The sequence below is a fragment of the Nelumbo nucifera genome, chromosome 6 (assembly GCF_055504915.1).
Source record: "Nelumbo nucifera cultivar China Antique chromosome 6, China Antique-T2T, whole genome shotgun sequence".
In the NCBI taxonomy this organism is placed as follows: Eukaryota; Viridiplantae; Streptophyta; class Magnoliopsida; order Proteales; family Nelumbonaceae; genus Nelumbo; species Nelumbo nucifera.
Genome location: NC_142654.1, coordinates 42,693,519 through 42,700,928, shown reverse-complemented (window position 1 = coordinate 42,700,928; position 7,410 = coordinate 42,693,519).

The window sequence follows — 7,410 nt, the reverse complement described above, 5'->3', positions numbered from 1 at the left end:
AGAAAAGGAAATCCTTTTCTCAAAGGATCTTGCTTGACACATGAAGAAACCCCAATAGGGTTATTCAGTGACAAATAAAGAACCAAGATTCCCTTTCCCGATGAGAAAAGTGAAGGGATGAGAGATCCATCATATGGATGGCCGAACCCTGTAGGTAGGTTGGGCGAAATTTAAAAAATTTCTCTCTCTCCCATGTGGGAATCACATTCTCTATTTTAGAAAATTGCATTTTCAAGTATCAATCTTGAACCCTAAACCAGACCAGATCTGAAACCGAAAGGTAGGAGAGGGAAATACCTGATACAGAGTAGTAGTAACTCCCAATGAAGGTGTTCACGCCCAAGGAGATCACCAAAGACTGCTCCCACTGAAGATGACACAGCGTAGGGTGGAGCAGAATCAACAGGGTGGTTCTTAAGCAAGAACCTGATTCTTCACCAAGAATCTGATGGAGGGAGAGTGAGCACGACTTCAGATCAGTTTTTCTTCCAAAAACTGATATCAAGAACCTTTCTTGATCGCTCCAACAAGTGGAGATCGAACTGGCAATGGCGGTAACAACAGGAGAAGGCAAGAGCAGAAGATGGCGTCAGTCCAATTGCAGTTGTCTTCTCTCTTGAATCAATAGTCCTTAAGGATGAACTGGGGTTCACCCTTCTCCTCTATTTATAGCCTTAAAGAGAGGTTCTCCTAATCCCATTAGGAGTTTCCTAATCCAAATCTTGTATTTGGATCTGGACTCTCTTTAAGAGATAAGGATAATCCCTTATCTTATATGCAGATAAAGATCAACCCTCCTAATCTGATTAGGAGTTTCCTGATCCAAATCTCTATTTGGATCTGGACTCTCTAAGTGGATAGGGACAATCCCTTATCCTATCTGCTGATCTAAATCCCAGAACCGCCCCTCTTTAATTAATCATATTAAACCAGTTCAAAATGGTCTTTAGGCCCATTAAGTCCATGTGCTCACTTATCCTCCAAACTACTGCCCAGTTGGGTATCCTTGTATGGCGTGGGACCCAAACATTGATCTACACATCAGCCACATGAGTTCATCCCAGCCTCTGTTACAAGGCCTGGCCGAAATCACTGTAGGAGACAGTGAACCCCTGAGTCCATCACCATGGGCTCTTAATGGGCCAAACATTTACACTAAATGGTCCATGGGTCAAGCCACCTTATAAAAACCCAAGGACTGTGGGCAGATGCAAGATTAGCCCATCAGGTATTACCCTCAATGGTCTTACACTTACTTCTCAGCCCATAATGATCAAACACTGCCCGACAAGAGAAGACCTCTCCCTCGGCTGTAAGGAACAGTGTTGCACTCTATACTCACATGGATCCCTAGAATTAAAGCCTTTTTGCAAACATTTTGAAACCATAATATATATGTATATCTCTATATAAATATATTTTGCAAAACAAATTTCAATGGTTGAAATCAACTGCTGGCAGTTTTGGTTTCCATCAGAGAGAGTGCATCCCCGATCATTTACTTTGTCCGACAAAGGGGCTGATCCTGTCATTATGATCACCCACTCAGATGAATTCTTGGACTGTCCCAACATACCCAGGTTTTGGCCCCCTCTAAGGATCTCACTGATTGGCATATCAAAGACAGCCCAATCCGACACCTAGTGCAGTATCATAATCGAGTCTAGGGGTCAGGTGTAACATTCCAGTTTTTCCCATCTATCTCCAAGGTCCAGGGCAATACTGGAATTCTGGTCCGGTTCAGGGTTTCAAGAAAACCCATACTGCATGTACCTTAGGTCTCACCCTGACAGCTGAGACAAGCTACTCCAACCAACTTGGTGGCACATTAGTGTCAGCCTTGACAGGATAAATCTCCCCAGATCTATCCAATGGTTGTGAAGATTTTAAACTAACACGAGTCCCATATGTGTCCAATTTAAGGGTATTACACAAAAACACACCATAATAACATAAATCAAATATGTACTTTATTCATTTACATTAAATGTCATAAGGTACATCATTCTGATTGGAGCTAAGGGTGTACACTATCTAACAAAAAGTCATCTTTTAGGCATTTCTCTATATAGCCTTAGGATCTCCTCTATAAAAAAGGAGAAACAAATCACACTATATGAGTCTTTTGACCTTATGATCTTTCATCCAAATTCTTTAACATTCTATCACAATCTCTTCTTCTCCTCCAAGAAACCAAGCTCATCCCTTACATCCTAGCCTTGACTCTGATCTTGTACCATCTTTGTCCTTCAAGGATACCATCTCTTATTGCCTCACCACCCTACCTACATTAGAATCTCTAGTTCCTCCCTTGATCACAGGAGATGGGTGGAAAAAAGATCAACCTCTCATTGATCCTCGAGGAGAAACTTGTTGACCTTGAGAACCATAACATAGACTTCGAGGAATAGATTCCTCAAGAATAGAGCACTAGGCTGATATTGAGATCTTGTCTCACAAAGATTATGAATTTAAAATTCAATTTAATCGCTTGAAACAAATGCAAGTTGAGATGGGGGACACCCTATAGTTGCTTTTACAATGGACAAGTATGCCAAAAAATCCTCCTTTTACCCCCACTGCCCATCCACACTACCCACCCATGGCTAGCACTTCCTAGAGAGCCCAATGCCCCATCATCCCTGATCAAACGCTAGTAACCATGGTCGAGGAATGAAGTGTTGCCTCCACCGAAACACCCATCAGCTGGATGGAAATATGAGAATATGTCCAAGGCCTTATAGAAGCTAGCAAAAATAGGACCCAATCCACCTATATACTCCAGAAGCCCTATTTGAACTGAATCCTACATAGGCCTTACCCTTTCGAGTATGCTCCCCCAACAATAATGGCCCCTATATGACAGATAGAAGGGGAGTCCACAAGAGCATGTGAGAAAGTTCGAAGACACCCTGGGGGCCTTCGCCTTAGATGGTGATCTCAAGGTCCACAAGTTCTCGAAGTCTCTTACCGGGCCAACCTATCTGATACCTGGAAGCTTGGAATCTTGGGGGTAGCTCACCGTCAAATTCTTGTCTAAGTGGTTCACCTAGGAACAAAGGCTCACCATGGTTGATCTTTAAAACATTGTCTAGCGGTCGGGAGAAGATCTTTTGGCTTATGTCATGCGATTCTAGAAGCTTTCAAAGACTGTGTTCGACGAGCATGCCACTGAGAAGGGGTTCATAGAATAGTGCATCCAAGGGATGGATCCCACCTACCGGATCAGGATCGGGAATATAAAACTCGATACCTTCAGCCAACTTTGGAAGTGCGTGTTAAGGACCACAAGAATTGTCACCATGCTTGGTCCTCAACATGCTAACCCCAGCCTTACCTACCAGCAATAGGAAGCATATGATGTTGATTGCATTCCACGAAATGGTCGAGGATCCAATCATGCCCTATACTTCCGGCTTGGCAGATAGGGGTGACGTGATATTGGGCCATTGCCACCACCTCCACCATTCGGATGCAAAAAGAGCAAGGTTATAATGATAATGAACAAAATTGGTAGAGGGTCGGGTCATCAGCCTACCGTTGCTACTTGCTAGCATGCACCCCAAAAAAGATTAACACAGACTAAGGTGGTTTGGCTTTCATCAACCGAATCATGATCTCATGGATTGTTTCCCAACTCAGCGATGGTTGTTCATTCAGAAGGTCAAACTAGATGATTTTGTCAAGCACAAGCCCATGCAAGTGGCTACCAGTCCCCTCCTTATCCATTAGCAAGGGGGAAGTGTGAACATGGTTAGTGTGGCGGCTTACGACAACATTGCCCCGGACATGCTAATATATAGTGATTCGAGCATAACGAGGAATTGTGGCACTTTTTCAACAAGCAGGGGGAAAGCAACGTAACACAAAGGATTTCCATCAAAGCACTGGCTAGCACATTTAGACGACCCCCTAACCCCCATCACCAAAACAACATGAACGTTGAGTTCAAGGAAGAGGACATGCTAGCCATAGAGCCATATCACAACCGACCCTTGTATGTAATGGCAAAAATAGGAGGGTATGAGATGAGGTAGTCATTGGTTGATCAAGGTAGTTCCATGAATTTGATCTCCATGCACACATTAAAGTTAATGAAAATAGAGGAAGAAGAGATCACCGGCTTGCCTATGGAGATCAGGGAATTTAATGGGAACGTGTTCGCTACTAGAGGATCCATTTGCTCCCCGTTGTCATCGGCCCATTCCTTATATAGTAGGAGTTCAAGATAATATCAAGATAGATGATTTATCACACCCTTCTCGGGCGGCTTCTGATACACACCCTAGCATTGGTGTCACCTACATATCACCAGTGCATCAAGGCAAGGCATAAGGGAAGTGATGTAGCGCGATCCAGTCATTTCTAGCTGGCACTCACGTGGCTCCTAGAAGATACCTGAGAAGAAAAAGAATCCCGGGGGGAGTTACCCGGCGGGAACACTCCGATGATTAAGTTAGTACTCGGTAGGAGAAGCAAGGAGAAGATGAAGGCTAAGAGTGCAGATAGCGCGAGTATAAAAGATTAAGATGATGAAGATAATCAAGATCATACCTGTTCTCCTTGATACTAAACTCCTTATAGCAGAAATCGGTTGCCCCTAGCCCCTTGGCCTCTGACAGGGCGGGTATAACTGCCACTGCCAACCTGCTGCAGACGTTATTGGCAGAGCTGAGGTGGCACACGTGGGGCCGTCACTGCTAGGTACGAGCCTATCAGGTGTACGACCCTATCTAAAGGTGACAAGCATGACGCTGCCTGACAAAGGACATGGCTGCTGTCCCCAGATTTGTCGGGTACGGTGGTCGGGCAGGAGATCTTCCTGCAATATGTCGGACTGCCCTTTCGCGAGTTACCCTGTGCTGGGCTATCTCGTAAGCAGCAAGCTGCCTGTGGCAAGCTAAGCCGAGCTGTCTGGCCCGAGGTGTCTTCACCTCGGGTGTTTATAGGCGGGTCAGTGTGTTCCTGTCCGGGAGTGACCCGAGGTCCATTGGGAGGAGCTCAGGTATTAGGAAAGGTCAAGAGACCCCCAGCTCGGAGGCAGCTCGGGGTGCCTTAGCCCTGGGAAGGGGGTGTAGGCCAGGCGGCTCATTCGCGAGCTAAAATTTCCTCGGGGTATTCCTTCAAAGGGAGCTCGGGGAACCCAAAGCTCGCGTCATGGAGAGCTTCTCCTGTTGTGGGCTACGATACAGTGAGCTGCTTTTTGGGCCCATCACTAGGCTACAATGCTAAGCTGTTGCTCGCGCTGAGTCAATGTCCACATGTCATCGTTTCATAGGTCGGGTCAAACCGTCATCCATCAATTGCCCCCACTCCTTGTGCTGAGAGCATTGCCTTTCCGCGAGGAGTTCATGAAGCGTGATGGACTGATTTGACTGAAAATCAAACTTGATTGACAACTCGCGTTAAATGTATCCGCAAGAATCAAGAGATTTTCTGACTTTTCTAACTTTTCGGATGCCCAAAACGTGCAAAAGTGGCTTTTAATTTCAAGTGTTGTGCAGCCGTCATTGCCTTAATCGCGGAAGACGTGCCACCAATTGCCTTTGGTTTTCAGAAGGCGTGCGGTCAGTGCGCCTGTGAGCTGCTGAATCTGCTCAGATCTGGTCCGTCACTTCGAGGAACCGCTAATCACCTTCAATTTTCAGAAGGCGTGTGGTCAGCGCGCCTGCGAGCCATTGGATCTGCTTAGATCTGGGTCGTCGCTTCGAAGACACTAGGGCTATAAATAGGGGGGCCCTCTGGGCCTCGTTTCCCCCCACTCCAGTTTGCTGTCTTTGGATTCTGAGTTCATGCACCTATCAAGCCAACCTGAGTTCCTCAACTTATTTCATCCCATCTCCTGAGACGGCAGATCAAGCGGAGGAAGAGGAGCCTGACCCCCCAGAGGATGAGGATGAGGAGGCGGATCCCTGAGGCAGTGTTCTTCCTGGACTTCTGATGGCTTCTGGGTGCCATAAACCCGGTCTTTCAAAGGTCTTTTGTTGGGCGGTTGTGCCCTGTGTTTGTCAAACTTTTCCGAGCTGTTTTAGCTTGGTTATTGCATTGTTGTTTTTCTCTTTCTCTCTCTTTTTTTTTGAAGTGGTAATGAAAGTTATTTTTCTCCTAAGTATGGTGTGCACTCTTTATCTTTGCTAAGGCGATCTCAACACCCGAGCTATTAGAGCTACATACCCGAAGTGAGTGACATAGTAGGGTACATGCCTAACCTGTCTGCACTCAGGTTAAGTTGACATCGGTTGTCCTTAACGGGTTCAGCTTGTTGCATGCCAGGGCGGGCTATTCATTACAAGGTTCGTGCTCGAACCGCCTGCACCTTGGGCGTTGCAAGTACTTAGTTCATGCTGATGAGGCGACTAAGTCTTGTATGATGCCAAGGTCTTTTCATTAGCTCAGCATTTTAGCCCTTAGGCTGGAGGAGTAGCTCGTGGCCCACTCTCGGAGTCTGCCCATGCCATAGAGGTGACTGTGTCCTGTTGTGCCGAGGTCATGTTAGCTCGGTATTCTGTCCCTTAGGCTTTGGGAGTGGCTCGTGGCCTACTCAGTTCTTACAGATAGTATTGCCTTAAGTTGACAATATTCCATGCCCGAGGTACTTGTTTCCCTTTGAGGGTCTCGAGCTCGTATGTTCCTTCTCCGAGCACTCGTTTCACTCGGTAAGGACCTTCCCAGTTGGAACCGAGCTTGCCAGTGCCGGGCTCAGGTACCATAACTTTACGAAGGACCAAGTCGTCAACGCGGAGGTTCCGCTTCTTGACCCTGGCGTTATAGTACCGAGCTACTCTCTGCTGGTAGGCTGCGGTCCTGATGTATGCGAGGTCCCTTACTTCATCGAGTAGATCGAGGTTGGTACGTAGATCATCTTCGTTTGTCTGATCATTGTATGCTTCTAGTTGCAGCATAGGTACTTCAATCTCTGCGGGGATCACTACTTCAGTGTCGTAGGTGAGATTGAAGGGTGTTTCTCCCGTGGCGGTCTTCTCCGTGGTCCAGTATGCCCATAGAACACTGGGTAGTTCATCTGCCCACAATCCTTTAGCTCGGTCCAGTCGTGCCTTTAGTCCACGGAGGATGGCTATGTTCGTGACTTCTGCCTGACCATTTGCTTGAGGGTGTGCGACTGAAGTAAAATTCTGTCGGATTCCCATGTCTTGGCACCAGTCTTGGAATTTGATGTCCTCGAACTACTTACCGTTGTCAGAAATCAATACCCGAGGTAATCCAAAGTGGCACACGATGTTCTTCCAAAAGAAGTTTTGGACATTCGGGCTGTGATCGTTAAAAGGGGTTCGGCTTCTACCCACTTGGTGAAGTAGTCCACTGCTACTACTAAGAACTTCCTCCCACCCGTTGCTGGCGGTAATGGCCCGAGTAGATCGATGCCCCACTGTGCAAAGGGCCACGGGCTGG